A 24,800-nucleotide genomic window follows, 5' to 3' on the forward strand; every position below is an offset into this window, starting at 1 on the left:
ACAACAGGGTGCATAGGGTGTATTTGTCTCTGGCTCATCCATTCACCTCCATTTTCTGACTTCAGGTAGGGTTATGTCCCCAGCATCAAAAGAAGGACGTTGGTATTTGGTATTTGGGCTTGGGGACTGCTTTTCACTGGTCTTGGGCTCTATGGAAGAGCTCCCTCCCTTCTTTCTGGGCTTATTGCATTAACAGAGGAGAAAATGTTTCTGTGCGTTACCCTGACACAAGCCATTGTGGGAGAGAGATAAATCTAGATCTGTGTCCTTCCTAATGTGGCAGTCCCCCATGTTCCTGACGGAATAACAGTGAGAAAACAAAATACTATGGAAAAACATAATGACTATCTTTGAAACTTAAACAAAGTAATGAGAAGAACTGCAAGAGAAAGCATGGAAGGACTTAGCCTATTTTGCTCTTCTTTTTAATGTAAGCAGCTTTATTACTAATTACTATTTACTGCCATTTTTGAACTTGGTGACAAGACTAACATGCTGCACTTAAACAGCACTCAGGCTTCATAAAGCACTTTGTTTATGTGCATAGGTGTGTATGTGTGTGTGTGTGTGCACATGCATGCTTGTACATTTCTTTGCTGGTTGATGAATTTTTCAAAAAATCCATTTTTCCTTCATACTAAACTTGGAGCCAAGTTCCCTGGGTGGTTTGCATCCACTGTGTGAGCTGCATGGCTCAGAACCACAGCTTTGACTGTGAGAAATTTGGCTGCTATGCATGGAAATGCATACATTTAGAAAGCTCTTTGAAAGATATCAGCCTGAGTGACCTGCCCAAGGTTACATATAACATGTTGGTGACAGAGTCGAGATGGGACTATCTTGCTACGGTGCTGCTTTATTCACAAAGTGCTGTTGCATTCCAAAACAGCCGCTGCTCCTGGTCTTCTGCAACCTTCCTCTTATTATCGCAGCTTCCTTAGAGACCTGTCCTGTGCTCCGTAAACCATAATATACCTATAGTCTTTTATTCACTATCCATCACCATGCAGTTTTATTACAGATCCCTGAATTACCCAGCCCAGTCTACAATCTGCTTATTCCTGCCAGCCATTCTGCATTTTGACCCTCCTCTCATCTTGCAGTCTTGTCAGTGTTTTAAGTCTTCCAAGTACTTGTAATGCAGGGACAGTTGTGATTCCCTGGGGTAAATCCTGTAGAACTTCACTGAGGCCAGTCTACTGGTTCCTCTCATTCTTCCTCCCTCTCTCTCTCCCCCCCCCCTCTTTTTTTAATGCAGATAGTTCGAAATCAGATGCTGGTCATGGTATCTGCAGTCACATTTGAACCAATCCTTCAAGAATACTAACTCACAACTGCCATTTTAAAGCTCTGATCTCCATTCTTGCTGTCTATAAATTTTTATTCCCCTCCTTTCTCTGCTCCCTTCATCAGAAATCAATCTTTCAATAATACAGGTAAACTCCAATCCTACTGAATAGCTACTTTTTTGCAAGCATCTTTCTCATGCCTCTTGCAGGACAAAAGCTCCCTTGTCCACCCTTCCCCTTTCCAGCCAAGCCTATAAGCACGGCAGCCATCACACCTACACAATACCTCATCAAGAAATCTGCATCTGCTCATCAAATCTCTCTCTCTTGTTTGCTATCCAGAAAGCAAAGGAATCATTTGTTCTGATGTGACAACTTGTCTCAGCATTCACACTTGCATTGCCACTGAACTTCATGTTCCTACCTGCCAGTTCTTTCCTCCCTCCAAGACCCCAGTCACACATCTCTCCTAGACATTTATTCTATCTAGAGCACATGCTGTCTTCATAGCCAGCAGCTTTTCAACCCCCCCCACCCCCGGCTGAAGGAAACTCAGTTTTGTTACTTGTCTCAGCTGACTACAGAAGGGTGGTCTCTTTCATGTGCACGGTGGTGTATACGGTCATTGGACATGCGGCCTTCCAAAAGTTTCACCTGTCAAAGCCAAACATCTCTGAGTGTATCTATTTGTTACCAGAGGCAAGGCAGATCAACACGACAGCCTCTATATTCCTTTGCCCAAACATATCTTGGGCAATTGTGGGGAAAAAAAAGGCTGATTTGAGAGGAAGAGCTTGGAGAAAGGTAGGATCCTTCTTTCTCCCACCAACACGACGCAGGCGATGTGAGGCATCCTCAGCAGGATGCAAGATTGTGCTGGGCACAAGACAGACAACATGGTCCTTCACCTAAGGAGCGATATCTCAGGACCATTCAGCGCATGGGGCTGTGGCAGTGGAGAGAAAATGCAGAGCCAGCTCTGAGATGGAGGGAGATGCAATAAGATGCAAATGAGTTCCTTAACTGATCTCCTCTCTCCACTCTGTCACTCCAGCCAAAATAATTTGATTAAATCTCAGGATGTACTAAGTCATTTCTTTTTTGTCATAGACTTTCTGTGTAACCTTGGGCAAATTCTTTAAGGTAACATTTTATAAATACCTTGGAGGCTGATTTTCAAATGTCCAGCATGTCCCACTGTGATACTTAAGGCCTTGCGTTCTTAAAAATGTTACCTTCCCACTGACTACTTGCAAAATCTGTCAAGGCCAAGCCCAAGCTCCTATTCATGCCAACTGAAATGCTTCCACTGACTCTAATAGGATTTAAATTGATCCCCTAGCCTTCTGCTGCACTTCCCTTTGTGTGGAGCAGAAGGGATGGCACTGCCTTTCTCATCTCCTCATCCGTCTAGACCGCAGGCCCGGCAGGGCAGGGAGTAGAGCATGCCTTTGTACAGCACCTAGCACCGTGAGGCTCCAGTCTCATCTGAGCTCTGCATCACTCTGCAGATGAAAGTGGTGACAAAGGAAACTGAAATGTGCAGCTCACGGTCATTGCAGCTGCTTGCAAACTGCCCATTTTATGTCCTGCTTCAGTATCTCTTGAAATCAGTGAAATCACTTTTGTGGGAGTTGACATGTAAGAACAGATTGTTGGATTGATATTCTGTCTGGCATTGATGAAAACCTTTTTATAATACCTTAATCCAGCACCCTCAGAAGCAATTTGCTAATCTCTTGCTGACTTTGCTTATTGCAGGATCAACCATATACAGTCATATTTCTTGGCCAATCATATTATGTTCTTTTTATGCAGAGAGATAATGTCCTTCCTGACCCCAGGAGATGGTCAACTTTTGCTTTGAAGCGTGAGCTCTGACTACCATTGTCCTAGATTGCATAGCTGCAAATGCTATTAATTGCTACAAAGTTATGTGGCCCTTTACAGTTCAAATCCATCCAGACTTTCATCTCAATGACATCCAGCAGCAGGGAATTGTTTAGCTTCGCTCTATGCTGAAAAAGGGACTGTTTCATTTTAATTTGTTTTAAAAGTTGTGCGCTTTAATTTTAATGTGTCCTCTTGTTCTTGTATCATCAAAGTGTTAAAATGTTTCTGATCACTTTTCATTCTAACCTTCATATACTTTCACACTGGGACCCAAATGTCCCTCTTACTCCTAACTTTCCCAGATTAAATAAACCATTCTTTCCAGTCTTTCCTTATTTAATTTGTTAATATTTGTAAAGCAGTTTAAAATATATTAATATACTGCAATTATAATCTCTCTTCTATTTTCTATCATTCCTTTTAATGTATCTAATATCCATCTAATTTGCTATCAATCTCCATTGATTCTCCCTCTGATGATATGTTAGTCTTTACAATATCGTGGGCAATATTTCTTCCACCTTCCTGACCAGCATTTTGGAACAAAGAAACTGAACTCCAGCAGATCATAAACATGATTCACTCTGCACTCAGCATGTATATGGATTTGAAATTGCTTCGGCTTTGATCCTGGAAATAGGTATCATTATGTCCATGGGACAGTGCTTAGGGGTCTGTCTACATGACTCAGACTTCAGGATCAGGCCCTTTGCAGTCCTGAAAATTATTTCACTGTGTCAGCAACACCTGAGCATATGTTTAAAAACAAACTTATACTTGATATTCCTTGAGCAATATTTAGATTAAGTACTCTGTAAAAGTGGGACCTGCATGCTGTGGAGACAAGGCATATAATTTGATGTCTGCCCAGTCACAAACAGAGCAGACATGGAGAACAAGGAACGATTATTCACTCTTTCTTGTCCTATAAAATCTGGAGGGACTCGAGGAAATCAGGTGGTAGCAATCTGAAAAAAAGAACCCAAAATAGTTCTGCACACAGCCCATAACTAATTTCATTACTACAGGATATTGTGAAAACCGAAAGCATAAAGGGATTCAAGAAGGAATTAGTCACACTCACAAGATCTAGGGCTCCCACTGACACAGCATATGACGGTTCTGAGACAACTACTGACTTTAGATGTCCCTAACCAGCTGCAAGATTATCCCAGGAGTGATATTACTCATACATGCCTTTCTGGTTCCTTAAGTGTCCATTACTGACCATGGTGGGACATGGAGTCAGTGCTAAATGGACCTTTTACTTCATCCAGTGATGAGGTATGTAACACTTATCCCCTCACCCTGTCTCAGTGTCTTGATTCAAGGGACTTCCATTGGACTGGGATGCTTGTTTTGTTCTTGGCAGGTTCCAAGAATATTCCTCCAATTTCAACCGCCTGTTCTTGTTCCTACTGTTTTGATTAGACCATTTTTCAGTTGTTCCCAGTCTTAACAAGGGCCAGCTCCGTCACCATCATGTATTACTCCTTCCTCCATTTCACTAGCAAATACTTTGAGAAACACTGATCTACTCCCGATCACTGGCTTTCTCCACCATTAACTCTTCTCTCTTGAGAAGTAGCTGTGTAAGATGATTGATATATGTGCATCTCCAAATGCACAAAAAAGATTTTACCAAAATACTTACAAGAACTCAAATTACAGCTCTTAAGTCCCTTTAAGCCAGCACCTTATAAATATTGTGGGAGAATTCTAACTGTAAGTTTTTCCTTTTAGTGAAAGATGCTGGTTAGACTTAACTATTAGTTGGCCTACAATATGCATACAACTCCTCTCATTTTCTAATATTTCCAGTTCTCTTTTGGGAGAATGAGAATGACAGATAAACACATTATCAGCACTCTCATGCATAAAACAGTGAAGCCCAGAGTTGCTTTGCAGAAGCAACTCAGAATTTGGACGACATGACATAAGCAATTCTAGCGATAGCTGCTGGTCTTAAGGCTATTTTATATGTGTCCTCATTGCTGCTATTCTATCTCCCTTCTCAATTTTAGCACAAACATTATGCTATCTTTGTTACTTATCTCCTTAGATTTCCTCAGTATTTCTCAAGCATTCTTAGGCCTCACCTTATATCACCTAAACTCTCCTTGCTCCCTCAAATCACACCCTTGATTTAGTCTGCAAATCTCTCCCAGCACAGAGCTAAACCAGGAACGTCTGGAATAACTCTAGCATCCTTATATTGTAAGCAAGGAGGTGGTCTGAGCCAGGAGGGACCCATAACCACATATATACCCCAGCATAGGTCCGAGGGCTTCACTTACCCGCTCACCATCTGTACCTGCCTGAAGAGCAGTCATATGCCAAAAGCAGCCGGGCTGCTCCAGTACTCGTAGTTTGCCTCTCTGTTGTTAATTCCACTGATGCCAGAAGTCCAGCTAGAGTTTACACCTTCTTTTCCCATTTCTCCTACCTGTCTTGAAATGTCAGCATCCTCCTTCACATCACAATTTAGTTCAATTCCTTCCATCCTTTCTTAGTTATTTTCAGTTTCCTTGTACCTTCCTGACTATAGCTCTGAACTGCTAAACAAACTTCCTTTATTTATTCTTCTGGTCCTGGCAATCACACCTAGAATGTACTGCCTGCACAAGTCAATGGCTTAAAACTCATGCTCCTCATCTTTCAGCCAGTATAGCAAGGTAGCGTCCATGATTGCAAGGATAAATTATCACAAAGGTCCCCAATGTTTGCAATGTCTCTGACAATCTCATACACAGCTCCAGCAGGGTAAAGAGATAGCTAAATGAGATGAGTTGTGCCGACTCAGGACTTCTGGCCAAAATTGCGTCCAAAATCATAACAGACGCAGCAGAATCCAGAGTGCAGGCCAGATTCTAAATCACACTCTAAATCAAACCCTAAGAAAGAGATCCTCACTCACCATGAAGCCAGTTAACTCCCTGTCTTCAACAGGCTGTGATGATTTACAGCTAGTGGTTCTAGGCTCTTCACATGTACTCTCTTTATGACCCATTTTGGCTATAATATGCACCAATCTAAAAGCCCAAACTATAATAAGACTTGTCGTAAGCCTCCAGGCTATATCTCCTATAAGTATCACGTGAAAGAACTCACTTTCTATCAGGAGAACCACTAGATATGTCCGGAGCTGTGCTGGTGCTCATGGTGTCTGAGTTTCTACCTCAGTATAAGCAGTGCACACCAATGGTACGTATCTGGCAAAGGCTATTCACTTTGAAGGCCACTGTTCAAAGCTGGGTTAGATGGTTTGTTCTGATCAGCTGCTGCTGCTCCAACTTACTGTTCTCATTTGTGGGGAAGGGGCAATTCATCCGCAGCGCAAATAGTTGTTTCTCTGAACTGGGAGGGGAGAATCACAAGTATGAAAGTCCAAGCTTTGGGTCCCTCTGTGTCAACATATAGGGATGCACCGTCACCAGAACCACGAATGCCTTGGTGCCACCAGCGGTGCCACTCTTACCCAGTGCTGCTCTCAGAGCAGGCCTGTCAGCAGACACAGTGATAGCATTGTGCGTAGCTTAGCTCTGTCAGCTGTGCCTTGTAGGCAACAATAAAATGGATGTAGAGCACATGACTTCAGGAGAACAAATAGCAAAAATAAATAAGCTTTTTTTTTTTCCTCTCCTGTGATACTGCTTTCAAGCCATCCTGCCTTAAGGCTGCATGCAAACAGCTCACTGAGCAGGGAGGGGTGCAAAGGTGTAGGCATATTGTATTAAACCCAACCCCAACCCAAGTATCAAGGGAATCCTGAGTCTGACTGCTAGCTACTTTTCAAAACAACATGTTTATGCCCAGTTTATGCCACCTTCATTTAGGATTTGATCCAGCATCCCTGGAGTAAACTTGGATATTTCAATTGTCTTCACTTATCATTAAATCAGCTGCTCCTCTGAATTTTTTTCTTTCTCCTCTCCCTCTCTCCTTCCCACTAGTCCTGCCTCCTCTTTGCTTAGCCCACTGTCTTATGTCTGCTCTCCAAACCCTGGTGAATGCCATCAGATTCGTCTGTCCAGTTCTGCCCATGTTTTTCTCTCTCTCTTGATAGATGAACCCAGTAGATACACCCAATATTCTTCCCCAGGCCTCTGTGCTGATAGATTTTTCCCTGCCTACACCAATGACAGGCTGCAGCCCTGTGCGACTAAGCTCAGGTTGCACCAGGTCAATGGGATGTGGCAGGGTACAGTCTGCACTGGGAGCATGAAGAAGACCTCCCTGGCACCCAGGAACACTCTGGGGAGTCTAACAGAGCCAAGAGGAGCTGCTCTGCTCCAGACTCAGCTCATACACATTCAGTAATTCAGTATTCTGCTCCAGGCAGCAGCCATCTTCCAGGCAAGAGGATCAGATCGTGATCCGTGGGTCTGTTTAGAAGCCTGCCTGATCTTTCCATGCATGGATGTTGTCCCTTTCTGGGAAGCCTTTCTGCACGGTCTGGAAGGAAATGGGCCAAGATCTTTACAGTTGTTAAAATCTCGTGATACTTTTGCAAGAGGAATGGTGTAAATCAAACCACAAGGCACAAGCTACCTAACTCTGGGTAATTTATATTCTGCCTCACTAAGTTCATCTCTGCACTTTCAATGCATGAAGTGATTTTTCACTTCCCCTGTAGTATTTTCTGGCACGGAAAAGCTGCTGGGCTCTGTCCCAGAAGTAGCTACATTTCATCACCGAGTAAAAGATTCCTGCATGTATTGGGCCAGATCCTCGCCGTAACTCCCGTACCCACCAGCGGGGCTCTGCTGACTTGCACCGGGAAAGGATCTGGCCCAAACCCATTCAACTGCACCTGGGCTCCTTGGAGAAGAGAGCCCTGTTGTTATTTATCGTTTCCCCTCCTCCCCCCACCCCAACATATTATTATTAGCGCTTGGCTCCAGCTCCACCAGGCCGGGGAGAGGAGGGCGATGCGCGCCGCTCCGCGCGCCGCTCCGCCCGGCGCCCCCCGCCCGCGCAGCGCGGCGCAGCGCGGCGCGGCGCTGCGTGGAGCCACAGCGCCCCCTCCTGGGCGACGGCGGCGGCGCCGGCCCCGCGGCCGCGGAGCGGCTCCGCACGCGCGCAGCGCGGCGCCGACCTGCGCGGCGGCGGGGGGCTCTTCCCCCCCACCCTCCACCCCGGGCACATGCGGAGCGCGCCCACCACCCCCCGGCGGGGCTCGGCCTCCCTGCTTTTCCGCCCCGGAGTTGGATACCTCGGGGGGCTTTCCAGGCTCTTTACCATCCTTCCCGATCTTTTGTGATTTGGGTTTTTTTTTCCTGCCTTCTTGACCTCTCTGCATTGGCTGTAAACATACCGCAGCCACACAGACCCCTGGACAGACTTGAGAAATTCACATCAATTTCCAGAGGTGGGCAGGGAGACCAGTGCCAATGCGCTGGCCCTCAACTGGAGTCAGTTTCTGCAGCGCTTTCTCAAGCGACATACGCAGAGAAGGCAATGAGATCTTTGCCTGAGCAAAGACAGAAGGATTTGGCTTTGAAATATTTATGTTACGGAGATAACAGTGATTACCATTTGCTGGCAAACCTACTCTCCATACAGTGTTTAGCACTGGCCTCACACATACTTCCAGGGTGGTAATCAGCAGGGTGAGGAGGGAACATGATTATACCCTCCAGTATTTCATTGGGGATGCCTTTTTACATATAGCAAGACAATTTGCTGTATGTTCTTCAACTCCAAAGTTTTAACAGGGACCTTGGTCGGCCTCGTTGTGTTCCTGCTCTTGGGGGACTACACAAGCTCTTCACTAGGCCTATGGAAAGAGGGAAGGGAAGGAAGGTCAGAGGAGGATGTTGATTAAATGCATCTTACACCAGTGACATCATCTTCCCAATACATACTATGCCAGGGAGTCCATTTCTGATCGGAGGGGCTTGCAAAGGCACAGGAGAATCCATGCTCTAGGGATGGGAGAGTTTTGCTCTGAACCTGGGTAAGACTGAAGTGCAGCCTTGCAACGTGTACGTTTTATCCATAGCTGCATACATATTTTTACACATGCACGCGCATACACACCCACATATATTCATACACAGGAAAAACAACATAACTCTAGCAGAGCACCTCTCATTCTCACAGTCTCCAGCTCTTGATCAGAGATGGAATGGTGGGCGCGGGACTGTTACCTCTCTCTAACAGCAATGGCCCCGTCCTCCTGGCTGCTATTTGTCTGCCTTTTCAGTAGTGAAGTCATTACTGAGTCCTGGGAACATGCAAAGAGCAGTAAAACAAATGTAGATATGCAAAATCTTCTACTATCAAAGTGGAACATTTTCTACTGAGTGGCAAAGGGTTTTGGAGTCAGACAAACCCCAGATCAATGCTTGGAACTAAATACAACGGAGAAGACTGTGCTGAAAGAACAACTCCCTATCAAGAGATCTGTGAAGAACACAGTGTGTTTATATTCATGTGAACGTCTGGATGTTTGATTCACGTAATGAGAATACCAATGCGGTCCTGCACTTACAGTGTGCGTTAGTGTGTAGACCTGGACAGTGTCTGTGTGTGTGCGGGGAACAGTGGGTTTGTATAGGTTGAAAAGGAGCTCACATCCATGTGAGAGAACTGGAACACGATGTGTTTAAGCATAGGCAGGACTGTACAAGTTCGACAACGTATGTGTTTTGTGTGCTTGGCATGTACATGCGTGTGAAGGAGACCGGGACTGCTTGTCTGTGTGCTGAGTGGGAGGGAGAGTGCCTGGGTTTGTCTGTCTATCACTCACTAGTAGATCTGATCAATCTTTTTCCTTATTAAGGAATAAAAATAGAAGTCCTGTCACATTTCTTGCACTCAAGCCTGATCTCCTCTTACTATCTCCTCCTTTCACTAACCCCAAAATACTTCTCTACAACTCTCAGGGAAGCAGCTTAACTGCCATTAACAAATTATTATTATGCACCCAGATGAGCAGCCAGAGTAAAGCAGGAAGGATCCTTCTGTCCTACCTAGTGCAGATGTCAATCACAAGGCTCAGTCCTTACATTAATACTGCCAACAATTTGTCTGCAGCTTGCTTCCTTCCCTCAAAGGAGACTGCATCTAAGAATTGACACCTCCTCCCCTTACCTACTCCCAAGTAAATGCACAGGGGGACCCTCCAAAGCCAAAACACTTGCTCACACCTATGGATTTCCTCTCCTTGGATCATCCATGGGTCTTTAGACCCAGGCAGTGCTGGACCTCAGGAATGATGTAATGGTGTGGAAATGCCCTCTCCCCTCTGTCCCCCTAATCCCCATGGGCTGGGAAAGGTAAAGTTATGCTCAGCACTCAGCCTTGCAAGCAGCATTGTGGGCTGAGCTGGGGGAATGAATCTGCTCAGCTGTAGGATCCAGGCCCCTCATTGCAGCCCTCCCATGGCTCTGTGCCAGGGTCTCCCACCCCCCTTTAGAAGTAGAGGCAATCAACCTAGTGTGGGATTTAAGGCGACAGACTTTCCTTTTCCTCTGTGATTTTCTTGTCACTTGCAAAAACAGAGCGGTGGATTAAGCAGAGATGACACCATCTCCTTGGGGATGGTTGTCTCCCCCTTCCCCCCCCCTCCATGGGATGTATCAATACTCTGGAATACAGATGGAGCCTGGCTATCTCTCATCACCATCTCCACTCCTGTCTCGTTGCCAGCCCAGCGGAGCCGGGGTGCTGAAACCCTACTGCTGGGCAGCCTCTGAGGGATGCGTGCTTCCCCCTGGGGAATCAGTCCCCCCAGGCCTCCCAGTGCCGGCGAGCCTCGGACCCGAGCTCAGCACAAACACACACAGAGACACTAACTGGGTTACAGGACTTCTGCCACACAGCCCCCCCCTTCCCCTGTAACTCTGCGCTGCTCAGAACAGGGGTGCCAGGGAGTGAGGCGAAGGCGATGGTGTGTGTGGCGGGGGTGGCCGAGGCAGGGCTGGGGGCCAATGTACCCGGGCTGAGCCCGCAGCCCCCCGCAGTGCTGGGGCAGGGGCAGTGCTGCAGCCGCAGCGCAGAGCTCGCCTTACCTGCTGCTAATGTCCCTCTCTGGCGGAGATCTGCTCGCCCGTGGGTTTTATTCGGCTCGGTAGGAACTTGTGGGAGAGCTTCTCTGTCCAGCTTGCATACTGGGTGCTGGGCTGATAATGCAGGCGTGAAAATCCTGGGGCTCTAGCAGTCCTTTTCATGCTCAGACAGAAAATCCCCCTCCTTGATCCAGATAGCGGGCATTAAGGGCAGAGGCAAAAAAAAAAAAAAAATCCTTTTCTTTTTCCCTCTTGCTTTCTTTTGCTTTTTCTTTTTTAATTATCTCCCCCCTTCCCTTACTCCTGTGCCCCCCCTCTCCTCTGCTGCTCAGTTCATAGCCATCGGGGGAAGGAGCAGAGGCAGCAGGGAGAATGGAGAGGGGGTTAGAAATAAAAATGAAAAGGGCTCCAGGAGGGAAGAGAGAGGCTGGGCTTGCCACAGGAGGAGGGGCTTGGAGTGGTCTGGAGAGGATGAATGGGGAAGAGGAAAGCAGGGAGGAGACCAATCTTGGCCATTTTATTCTAAGAAGTGTTTTGTACATAATTAGGAAAGGGGGAGGGGCGGGAAGGGAGAAAAAAGAAGGAACTTAAGCTCTGGCCAGACGGCGCTTTGGTCGTGGGAAAGAAGATGAGAAAGGGAAGGTCTACCTAGACGGGGTGGGGAGGGAAGGGGGGGGAATTAAACTTATCTGCCCCTCAAATTTGGGGAGGAGGCGGCAGCGAGACTGGTTGCGAATCCAGGCAGCTCTCTGTCAGCCTGACTCGGCACTGGTGGGGGGGGCTGCCCACCCCTCCGACCCCCTGGGGGTGAGGGGGAAGGGGCCGGGACCCCCGCCCCGTCCCGCCGCGCGGGCGCGGTTCAGCACCGCGGACAGCGCCGGGGCCGCCGCGCCGGGGCGGCCTCGCCGCGCCCAGCTCCGCCGGCCGCCCCGAGGCTGCCGCTTTCCTCGGAGCTGCCTCCTCCCCCGGCTGCTGCTCTCTCCGCCAGCTCAGCCCTGCCTCTTTGGGCAGCGTTTGGCAACAGCAGCCTGTTGGGAAGGGAGCTGGGTCGTGCTTGAAATAAGCACGGAAAGCGAGAGAGCCGAGCAGCGTTTGGAGGCGTGAGCTGCGGTCCTGGGGCCTGCTGGCTCATCTGCTTCCAGGATGCCAGAGTAGGGGAAGAAGTGGTGTGGAGGAAGGGGGCCTCCTCCTCCCCAGCTTGTCTCTGGCTCAGAGTAGCAGAATGCGGCCTTGCAATTGCCTAAGTGCTTCAGAAAATGTAAGGAAGATCACAGAGGAACAAGTTAGAGATAGGGGTTTCTCAAGGACATTGCCCATCCAGACAAATTTTAGTACCTCAGCAAAGACAAACCAGAGCAGGAAAAACATTTAAAAATTCTGACCTTTGTATGAATTCTCTAGCCAGTGGCCCCTTAGAAAGGTCACTAGCTGTTCTCTGTTGCCAAAAAGCAAAATAAACAACCACCTTACACAAAGTATATGGGGCAAGAAGGGCAAGGATGGAGGCCCTCCTTTTAACCACCTCCTCTGGCCTACAAGGACAATCTGTTCTCTCCTTCTTTCACTCCACTCCCTGTGGCTACAGAATATTGTCTTAAGCTAAATCTTCAGCAAATCTTTCCTAAGCAGAATTAGAAAATGTTTGGTTAAACTCCAGGCTGTTCTGATAGGGCTGAAGCTTAGCTTATCTCAGTTACAGAATACCTAAAAGATCCCAAGTTTTGCTTTTTTTCCAAGTGACTATTCAGCTGCAAAACACATTTGCTGGTAAAACATCCCTGATTCTGTCATGTTGGCTCATATAAAAGGCTGAAATGATTTTCACAGATCTCCCTGCTACAAGGCCACAGCAGAATGACTTACTCCAGGGCAAAAAAAGCCTCTGGGATCAGGTCTTACATTGACTGTATATATGCAAAGCACTTGTTTAAACAAATAAAGCGTATCTACAGTTATCACTATAGTGTTCTTTCATTGTTGCTCTTGGCATTTACAGAAATGGAGGGGGGAATCCTTCTGTCTTACATGAAGTTGTTTTAAATCAAAGCAAAGGTCCCACAGACTTCAGCTGTAGTCATTTGGGATTTATTGATTCAACTAATGCAATAATACTAAATGTCTTTCTGCTCTGCATCTGGAAAAGCTACCAGGTGATTGGTCTATCAGGATCTAGGACAAGCCAACCTGATATTTCATATTCCTGTGAAGGAAGAGTAGAAGAAAACTTAGGTGAGCAGACACTTTTCAGGCACCCAGAAGTCTCACAGGGCCTAGAGAACAATTCAATTATTCTTTACAAAATACCACCTTCTTCCAGAAAGTCAGAGTCAACAAACTCTTGGCACCAATATCCTGTCTGGAATGAGAATCGCTCTCAATACTATAAAGATTATTAGAGGCAAATGTAGAACAAAGTGAAGAGAGAAGTTTTTCCCATCATTTTTCCTGTCCCAAAATATTGCCTCTTCCACCTCCAGCTCATACACACACTACTGCTACCTTTTTCTGAAAAGCTTTTACTGTGTCTATATCAAAAGGGGATTATTTGGTGCATTGAGTATTCAACATGTTCTCTTACAGCATTGTTGTGTTCAATGAGCTTTGCTCATCTGAATGGACACTCACTGCATAGTCCACTGGTTTAATTTGCTGCTTTGGAAACCTAAGCAGGTTACAGCATATTTAGCTATGTGTCTGTTCTTATGTGTCAAAGATAAGGTTTCTGGATGCCATTTTTGAAAACAAAATTATTTCACTCCAATAGCTTTCTCTTTTCAGTGGTCTCTTCTTTTTAGTCTTGGATATTTCAACTTACCTTCTCTCTGCAGTGAACAAGGTCTGAATCCTCACCTCAAATCAGCAAAGCTCCATTGAACAAGAATTTTTTTATTTCTTCTTCCAGTCAGGCCCCCAAGTTGCTAACATTTCCAATCCTCTCTTTTTTTCTTTTCCATCAGTTGTCTTAAGAACAATGCCTAGCTGTTTTATTTTTTAACTATAGTATTCTTTTCATGAAGAAAATAGAAAGTAGTCAGTCAAGGGAAGATGGGAAGGAGGATTAGAATTCACTATACACATGACATATAAAGACTGTCTCACTTCCAAGCACTGGGGGGAGGGGGGAGGAGAGGACAGAAAAAAGCAGCAGTGGTCATCACAGGAAGGATGTAAAAATAATAATCTGGACTCCCTGTTATAATCTTATGGAGATACTAGAGTGTCTTTCTCTCTGTTGAGAGATCCAGAAAGCAGGGAAAAGAACCCATGTTGTTCACTGAACAAGCTGCCACAAAAAATGATCAGATGGGTTTCCAGCGTATTCTCCAAGTGCCATTTCACAGTGCCAAAAGAGCTGTCTGTGCCCACAAGACTTTATGAATACTCCATTTCTATTTGTGATTCTGCAGCAAAAACTCACTTTAGAGTCCCATGGGCTCTTGAATATAATCAGACACTACTCTGAGTTCTTCTTCTGGTATCATGAAACCTTTCCTTTCCACATATCCTCTTCTGTTGCCCTTCTTGAGGATGCAGAATGTATTCTTGTCAAGGTTTTACAGACTTCATTGTCTATTATAGGCTAAAAATGGATTAAACTTGATTTGTGAGCATTGTATTGATATTCTGGTGCTGTCCCAGTCTCTTATGAAATGTATTTCCTCTTTCTCCTCTGCAAACGATACCACAATAAGTAATGATCTTGTTTAGACCATGTTTTGTGCTGGTGGCATAGATAGCTACCTCCTAAAGGCCAGTCATATTAATTTGTTGTTGGTATACCTTAAAATGTGGGTAGGAGTCTCATTGTTTACAAAGCAGGATGGGTGATATGCAAGATGGCTGTGTAGCCAAATAAGTACAAGGTATTTTTGATGGGTGGTAGGAAGAAGTCTGAGAATGGGCTCACATGAGAATGAGTTAAGAGGCAAGGAGCTGGTAGAGACTGTTCCCAACATCCTCAACAAAGAATTAGAGGTTCCAGTCAAGGTGTGAGCAGGAGGGGAAGGTTGGAATCCCCTACCAAGATAAGCAGAAATGTTGATAATTCCCAGGAGACTGGGAAGATACTACTGGGTTTTCTGGTAGGAGTTTCTAATAGTTGATTCTTCTGCATTAGACTGAATTCATCCTCAGTGCAGCCCTCAAAGCCTGAAAGACTCTGAACTCACTGAACTATCCAAATAGATACCGTCCTATCTTTGCACTGTTCCTACATTAACACATCCGCTTTTTGGGATGGATTCCTTTCCAGCATCAAACTAGCAACAAAAGAAATGCCACGACTTCAAAATCAAACTTCAGCTGTCCTAGGCATTCACCTTTCAGAATTCTTGTTCTGAATTCACCTTGTTCTGAGCACTGTGAGTCTCTGGGGTTTGCGGAATGAGGTTTTAAATCTCCTGAGATCCAGCTTTCTGATGAGCTTTTTAGTATTTTTGCTACTGGTCTTGGCTAGAGTGTAGGAAGTGTGTGAAAAAGAAATAGCAGTGGTTTATCTGTCATTGAAGTTTAAAAAAAGTCACAGACTACTACAAGGTCAGATCTAGGAAAGTGTGGTGGACAGAAAGAACAGCGAGAACTGATGGTTTTCCAGCTCAAAATCCACACTGATAGGAAGGTTCACCAATGTAAAAATAATGGTTTGATCCACTGGACAAAGACAATGGCAACCCTAGAGACTGAATTGTCTCATTGTTTTAGACATTTACCGAAGGATAGGAAGGGTTTCTCTTTCCATTGACTCCAAATGGAACCTGGATGAGCAGTTTAGGCTGAACTCCCAAATTTTAGAGGGATGAAGCTAGCAGAGATTAATTCTATCCTCTAGAGCTTGCTGAGGTATACAGAAGAGCAAGTAAATGAACCCATAGCTGCTGATTTTCCCATCTTAGTCACAAATCCATCCTCTTTATTAGTCTTTCATATTCACTGTTGTTACTATTGTTTGATATCAAGTACAAGTCATCAGTATTCATCACCTACATCTTAGTTTCTTTCTGAACTCGGACTAAGTTAAAAGGGAACTACTTGTAACTCCCAACCCATCATAAAGTGTGCATTGTGCAGAAGGCTTCAAGCCTCACTGCCTCTATCTGCAACCACTCAGCACTTCAGACCACTCAAAAAAGTATTGGTAGATGAAACCTGTGTGCAGTCAAATGTAGGGACTAGAATGTTCAATTAAGCTTTTCCCTTATTCTTCACTCTAACATATCTATATTCTTGCATCTGTTTCATATCTCCCAGAGCCCAAAAATGTCCATCACAAAGGACATGGCAAAGCAAGAGGCACTGATATCTCCTGGTATTTATGAAACAGGCCTGAGAAAGAGTTCTCTTAGCTTAATTAGCAGGGGTTGCTGGAGCAAGTGGACAAGCCTTTCTAAGCTGGTTCTGTACCAGATCAGTTAGAATTAGAGGATCAGTGTTCTTTTCTGATTTGCCCAAGAGAAGCTGTTGCATGTCTAGCAAGCTAGTGTACAGTCAGATGATAGGCAAGCAAATTCCATTGTAGTATAGGTGGTACCATCCACAACATAAGATCAGCTATAACTCACACCCACATCTGATTGCATGATTGTTACACTGATGTTGGTACGCTGTTTCTATAGGGAGATTTTTTCTTTTCTGATTTTGGAATGAGTAGCACAAAACTGTTTCATCTTTGTTTTCTCACCTCTCGTTTATAAACAACAATCAAGCCTCCTGCCTGTCTCCCACGCAACAAAAGGGGTAAATTGCGTTTTCCAGAGCCTCAAGATCTAAATCACCTGGGCTCGTAGTCCAGCACCTCCCAACAGATTCATGCAACCAAGTTGTACTTTTTCATAGGCAGCAATCTGCGTCCGAATGAGCTATCATCATTATGTTCTGACAAACCAATGTACCTGGCAAGTATTGAATATAGGAAGAGGAATGGAAAATCTCTTTTTCTACCCCCTACCCCAGGTGTCATTTATTATTTATTTAGGAGAAAATTTGAATTTGAATCACTAAGGAGTGACATGTTTCAGAGCACATTGCCACTCTGAGATAACTGCACTTTGCCTCAGGTATGCAGTGAGTCATGAGGTTGATAGCTGGTGCATACCAGTACCGTGAGAAGTGGGGTTATTCTTACCATATCATAACTACATGACCTGGGCAGTGCTATTCCTCACATACAGTAGGGACTTTCCATGTTGTTAAGAAAAAAAATGACACGACTGATTTTCAGGAACTGTATTGAAAGGTATATGCCAAAGTGCTTTACAAAAACCTCTGCATAAACACAATCTCCTGGGTTATTCTAATTAATGGTCAGAGCAAGAGAGGATGAACCAAATTATTTAAGACACTGTTTCAGGTTTTGATACTGACTTACTGTATGACCTCCACAGGGTCATTTTAGATCATTACTGTTGTATGTAATCACATCGCGAAACTTCTGCCATTAAGTCCTCGAGTACCATCTCAACGTTGGAATGGCTTCCTGCCTCCCATCAGTCCACATAAAGACCATAGTGAAGTTCAAAAACCTCTCTGTCCTCCAACCTGCACATCATCTGAACATGTGAATTCATTAGGATTTTTCCTCATGCTTGCTCCAGAACTGGAAGTAAGTGTTCCCTGAATCCCCAAAGCAATTTTTAGAGAATAAGGAGAAGAGATAGGTCAAGCAGCCTGAGAAGTCATATGAATGTCTTCACTCTTTTCATTCATACTGAACCTGCACCAGTTGTTGGCTTCAGGCTCTACTGACCTTGGGGATCTTGTACCAAGCTGTGTGTGAATCTCTCTCTAGGCTGAAAGAAACAGAAACTCTTCCTAGTCCACAGCTCAGGATAAGTTTCTCAGCCCTACCTGAATCAAGAAGAGTACATACTCTTGTTCTCACATGCTCAATTTCCAAGAAAAGGAAACACAGTCAAGTAAGCCAGGAATGAGCACTGATGTACTCTGTCTGGGTGCCTAGGACCGAGACCTTGGTGGGTAGGGTGAAGCACAGCTGCCAGACAGTTAAGACATGGGTCTTATGTCAGGGTTTCCTAGTCAGCATGCTTAAAAGCATGTAAAAAAACTCTACCTTGTTTATTTTATTTGGAAGCTTCCTAAAGCAAAGATCATTACTTATCTGTGTACGTACCTTTCCCCGAGCAATCCCTTACTCCACTGCTACCTCTCTGTGGTAATGATAGTATTACTAAGAATGAACTTTGCCTACATACTTCTTCCCGTCCTGCTACCCAAACATGCGTAGGTACCAGTATGGTACCACCTTCCATAGCAAACACTTCATTCACTGTGTTTCTTTAGTAATGGCGGCCACATTAGGCAGAAATTCTGTCTAGAAGATTTTGCATGTCCTTGTTTCCTATCTTCTCCCCTCTTAGAATCCATTCGTCCAAGGTAAGCTTCTGAGCTAGCCCAGATCTCTCTGCTAAAGCACCGTCATCCCCAATATCCACATGCTATTATAGTAGATTCACATTTTGGGTTCAATCTTTAGAAATGACACTGCTTTTCAGTTGCCAGCAATGAATTCTGCACATAGACATTCAAGGCAACTTAAAGAGTTGTGGCTGTCAAGTGTTTCTTTATGTAGTGTTCAATTCTTGTTTTCAAGCTTTTCTTTTCCTCGTGTCACCTTCTCCAGAAATAAACATTTCTTTCTCTGATAATTTTAGATCACTTCCCCTCAGATACTCAGCATTTAACTTTTACCACATTTCTTGAGGAAAATTGCCCAGTTCACCTGTGGAGGGAGTGTTCTATTGCATAAAAAGTGCTGGCTGGACTTGATACCTGGGTTCTATTTTTGGCTCTGCATCTGCATGGCCACATAACCTCAGGAGGATCACTTCACTTTGTGTTGCTTCTGCTTCCATCTATGCAATACAAGTAACGACACATCAGTCTAATACTCTTTTCTTGTCAGGGTTACCATTGTCACCTAGAAGCTAGACTAGAGCTAATTACAGGTATCCACAATGCTTTTTGTCTATGTAACAGAACAAAGGCATGTTGGTAGTACGTATTAATCTATTTACACTATCTTTACCTATCTAGCGTTGAGAATGGTAGTGCTGAGAGCATCCTGGCCTGCAGTTGTATCTCTACTGCTGCTGTTACCCATGCTAGCAAGACTAAACTGTCACAGGAATGCTAACTCATACTCTCATATCGTTATTTGGCTTTTTAGAACTTCCTGAGGAGAGATATAGTACTTGCTTCAAAGAGCTCACAATTGCAACAAGCAAAACCAAAGGAGGTTCTAGTCATCCTGTTGTTGATGACAGGGAAGTACAGGGAATACGTGTTTTACACAAAAACAGAGGCAAAACGGAGGGCAAACCTGCATACTCTCAGTTAAATGTCTTTAATCACCAAATCATCCATCCTTACATATGTGCTGACAAAAGCCACTATATAAGGGCAAAGTAATTATTTTTATTTTCTTTCTTTCCTTGCTGCTTCACCAATAGTTGATCAATATTGCCATTAAAGCTCTGAGAATAGGTTCAGCTGCTTAATCTTCACCTTGACTACAATGTAGAAAGAAAAGAAAACAAAAATCCTTCAATCATGTAGTTCCTTATAGCCATCACCAGTCCCTTTATTTGGGAAAAGAGGTGCATCCATGGATGCCTCTTTCACAAATGACATGACACACAAGCCTGTTTTTTCAACAGGCATTTAGAGTCTAGAAGATATTTCTCACCAGTGACAATCTGTAGGTAGGTCAGATTAAGAGGATGAACAGACTGAGGTATCCTTTAAATAGCTGGCTTATTGTATACGTGGTGTATTCCTTTAACAGGCTTATGCTATCATTAAGTCTTCTAAGGAAGAAGAGAGCCATTGTGCCAGTATAACACTGACCTAATTAGCTTTGCTGAGGATTTATTTAACAGGTTTATTCTAACAAATTTATTCTTTAAACGTCTGATAACTGATTTGTTATAACTCTTTTTAATGAGTCTCTGTCTTCCTCTATTGGGTTTAATTCTTTCTTGCTGCTGCTCAGTAAGGTTTTGCATCTATATAAAAGGCTGGCTGTAGTGTGTTTAGGCTTCGATAAGCTTTATTCTTATAGTGGATACTCGTTTCAGTGTACTGAAGTAGGTGGATGTACCTATATTCATGTGAATAGCAATGTGTGGAAAAAGGAACCTTTTTGTATTACATTTCAGTACAGTACCTTTCATCTCAATGAGGCCTAAGCAGTCTTATAAACTATCACATTGAAATCCTGCTTGCTAAAAAGAAAAACTCCTGTCGATTTCAAGGGGGTTTGCAATACAAACCCACAGGCAAAACTCCCAAGTGGTGCACTCCCCAATGAAATGGCAAGAGGTAGGGGGAGAATAACATGAACAGGATAATCCCAAGCACAGTAAAATCCTCTGTGTGTGTGTGTGTACATACACACACATACCTCCAGTACCCTGAGGTTCCCTTGGATAAGAGAGGGAGATGCTTGCTAAGGCACAGAGTTGTTTGACCCTGAAGGTGAAGGTGAGATAGATTCAATTCCTCTGACAGGGTAAAATATTGTATTACAGTCTCCTTTCCTGAGATAGAGTAACATATGTCAGAATGCGCATGCACGCAGACTTAACTACTTTGTACAGCCTGAAATGCCTTCTTTCTGGAGATACTTCACAAACATGAACTTAGCTTCACTCCATGCTAATGAGATACTTTCTACCTTCTTTCTGCAGGTAGGGAAACTCGAGCAAGACACGTCAAAGCATTAGTCAGAACTGCCCTATAGATCAGTGGAATAGATTTTTAGATCTCACAGCTTGGTTCTATAATCTCTAGACTTTGTGTTCTCCACACAGAAAGGAACATCAGCTTGTAGTAAACTCAAAGGAGAAAAAAAAAAAAAAAAAAAGCTATGTATAGGCTATTGTTCTTCAGACTCTAATAATAGAAATGATAATCAATAATACATCATTTGCTTAAAATATTTATATATTATACATTACTATAACTAGGAAATATGGTTAAGGGGTTTTGACCTACACTGATATACTAGGTACTACTTGACTCAGCTCTTACTGGACAGCCAATTTCATCTTTTGATCAGTGTATTCACAGTAACCTCCAACCAAGACCTGTCTCCTCAGCCACAGAGAGAACCATGAAATTGATATTGGGTGGCAAAGTTGTGTGTCATCTTTAGAATATTATTTTATACAGCAAAGATAAAAGAAGGTTCAGGGACAAGCCCACACTTTTGCCTCTTAGAGGTTGTGTAACTGCTGAAAAAATGAAGGAACATCTCTGTGGGAAGGGAGAAGGGAGGTATAGTTATGTTTGTGCGCATAGAGGGAGACAGAAAACCTCAGTCATCTGAATTTATTTCATAACACACTGAAAGACTGTTGATTGAAGTTTTTTAACATCTCGCATTGAGTAAGAGAGAAACTTCATCTCTGTGGCTTTACCTGTTTGACTTGCAGTCTTGTGAGTACAAGTCTCTGCCATAAAAGAAAGCCCCCTCCTGCACTGTGGCTCCCCAAATTCCCGCTCATTCCTATCCTTCTACACGAAGTTCTGCATGATCACAGAACGTCGTCTCTGATTTGTAAATGTTGACTGTCCAAGCTGACCTCCAGAGGCTTAGATCGTCTCTATCCACAGCAGGAAGTCTATCTTCTATGAACTACAGATCAGGCCTGTTCTGTCTGCAGAGATAATAAAAGAAGATATACTTTGGCTCCCCAGCATTTTAACACAGTTGTTTAATACAGTAATTCTGTGAGAATGCACATGTTGTGAATGACTTACTGTTATTACATGCATTTAGGACAGCCTGAAGATTCAAAAACAGAGATAAAAGTGTTATTATCCCAAGGACCCCTTTGCCCACAACAATGTTTATGAAAATAATTTTGTTCCCTTGCAATTTGATTTGCCATTTTATTAAACTGTAAAAGACTAAAATGAGAGTGAAAAGACATTTGCTTGCTAGAGCCACCTCATCAGATCAGAAGAGGGCATGCGATAACCTGTCCAATTTCTCTGCTGCCTTCAGCCGTAGTCTTGGAAATAAAGCAGTGGGACTCAATAGATACAATTACTTTCTGCCAACTGATTGTAGGACATGAAAGCTTAGAGAGGCCTAGAAACCAGGCTGTGAAGGTAGAGAATAATCCTGGCAAACATTTGAAGAGTGGTGGCAATTTCTGTTTTCGCAGTTCTGCTCCTAGAGCTGTGCCCAGCACAACTCCTACAGTTACACTCCCATTTGTAAAGCAAGGTGCTAAAAAAAAAAAATCCTCCTTTCTCCCATCTCCTCCCCTCTATTTCAAAGAAGGATATTATCATCTGCTTTCATTTCACTGTGGGTTGTCATTATAGTTGGTGTTTTTTCTGAAGCTCCGCTCCAGAACATCAGCATTTTGTCTATTTGCTTTGTTTTGATAACATGAAGAACTCGTTTTTCATTTGGCAAGTAAGTAGTCCATTCATTCCTCCTTACACACGCAGAAAAAAAAATAAAATATTGATCTTAATCAGCAAAGAGAAGGCACATTCTTTTCCAAAATCTTTTGTTATTGTTGACTTTAAAAACCTTGTATCCTTAAGTCAACATTGTTATCTTGGGCAACAGACTCCATTTTAGAAAATTCTGGATTACAAGAATTCTTTTGTCTATTCAGACATAAAGCTCTTCAGACCAGGATGTCTCTACTGTGTTTGAGCATCCCTTAGTACAACAGAGCCCTGATCTTCACAGGAGCTCTGAATCATTCTCTTATTGCAATTCATAGTAATTTATCTTGGTTTCTCAATAGAGTAATTTCATCACTATTTCATCACTATTTAAGAGCCTTCTCTAAGAGGCATTGGGATGTGAGAGGTGCACAACATGGTCTGAAACAAGGAAAATGTTGCTAAGGCTTCTTAATGACTTTCCCTCCTGCCTTCTGGAGGTTAGTCAGAGCAGGCAAAAGCATCAGTATCGCTCCACCTGGGGTACTGATATTTATCAAGTCCTGCCAGCATTGGAAGGCTGAGGTATGCAGGAATATTTGCAGAAGGGTAGTAGAAAATTTTTGCTGTTACTGTTGTAACTAATGGTTGGTTAATGCTGGATCCCAACTCCTTCATAATTTCTCTGACCACAGGGCTTCCAATGAAATAGCAAGTTGAAAGAGTAATCCTGTGCACTTATAATAGAAAATATTATAGAAAAATAGTATCGATATGATCTCCTGCTAGAAACAGAATGGTTATATATCGTGGCTATTCAGCCCCTTGGGTGGGAGAACTCTGGGGGAAAAAAAAATCCATAGATTGATACCAGTTCCATATTGCTCAATACAAATGAGTCCAAGCATAAAAACAAACAAACAAAACACACTAAAATATGTAAAGTACTTTCTGTAAAATACAAAAGTAACAGAAATGAAAGAGGGCATTTGGTTTGATTTCTATTTTCTGATCCTTCAGGGTTGTCCCAAAAGATATTTTCTTGCTTTTTTTCTAGAATGAAAGCTGTAAGCTTGATATTAAACAAAGTAATTAACATATGAGCTATCCAAATAACAACATGATTCCTGGATCTCAGACTTTCAGAGAGTAATTGGTATTATGAGGTTTGTAGTAAGCCAATTAAAATGATACCATTGCACATTCCACATGAAATACTGTACAGATGAGGAAGCCTTCTCCCCCCACCCCCACCCCGTAAGGTATCTAACTTCGCTAGGCACCTTACAAATTCCTGGTCTTTTCCATATTTTGTCAGGATGCTTGATAAAACTGCACTTTGCAACATTTTGCTAGTAATAAAAATTCTCAGACTTTCCCTTGGGGAAGTTCTTTCATCCTTTTCAACACCATCCTAGGGCAAATATCTGTTCCTGAGGTTGTTTCATTTCAGAAGTAGTGACTTTTTTTTTTTTTTTTTTTTTTTTTTTTTGCAAAGTTTGTTGAAGTTCCTTTAGGAATTAATGTCATGAGATAAACACACATCACATTGTGTTCTTGGGGACATCGATTTGCCAGCATCAAGAGACCTTAGATATCTTCAAAATATTGTCAAAGACTCCTTTTTTTTTGATGTGCAAGCCTTTCAGCTGGTGCCAAATCCAAGCGAATATCTTCACATTAACATTCTCGCAATTGTATGTCATTTTAACAGTGAGCAGAGTTGTGGTTCTTGCCTTAGAATTAAAACATCACAAAAAGACAGGATGACCTAACAGATAAGAAGCAGGAAGGCTGATTGTAAAGGTTGTCCTCCCACCAAGCTATAAGGGGAAAAGCAGCGTTAATCTCTTCCCAGAAAGATCTCTCCCATAGAACTAGATGCAAAAGAGTAATCTAGCCCTACTGGCTTTTCAACCTTCTGTATTTTTTAAGCATTGATTAGATTCTGCAATCACAGATCAATTGATAATTTTGTAAAACTTAGTGAATGGTTGTCAACATTGTAATGAGCCAATTATGATGTGTATGTATTGACCTTCAAACCTCCGCCCAGGAGCATGCGTCAAAGATAAAATGCTTCTTCTCAGGGTCTCTCCCTCCCACACTCCACAGCCTGCTTACGGGTGGAATGAGCTTTTGTTTAATTGGTTACAGCAGTCAGGGAAATAAATAA

At 43.4% G+C, this 24,800-nt stretch overlaps 1 protein-coding gene across 1 annotated transcript in view; it reads right to left on the minus strand.

The window, feature by feature from the left end:
• BRINP1 (BMP/retinoic acid inducible neural specific 1) overlaps positions 1-11,251 on the minus strand; it is an 89,016-nt gene extending 77,765 nt beyond the window's left edge. The window contains exon 1 of the mRNA XM_062590977.1: positions 11,201-11,251. The gene's annotated coding sequence lies outside the window, so the exon portion shown is untranslated. The remainder of the gene's footprint in view (positions 1-11,200) is intronic.
• Positions 11,252-24,800: the final 13,549 nt, after the last annotated feature.

The sequence above is a fragment of the Rhea pennata genome, chromosome 18, assembly GCF_028389875.1.
Source record: "Rhea pennata isolate bPtePen1 chromosome 18, bPtePen1.pri, whole genome shotgun sequence".
NCBI lineage: Eukaryota > Metazoa > Chordata > Aves > Rheiformes > Rheidae > Rhea > Rhea pennata.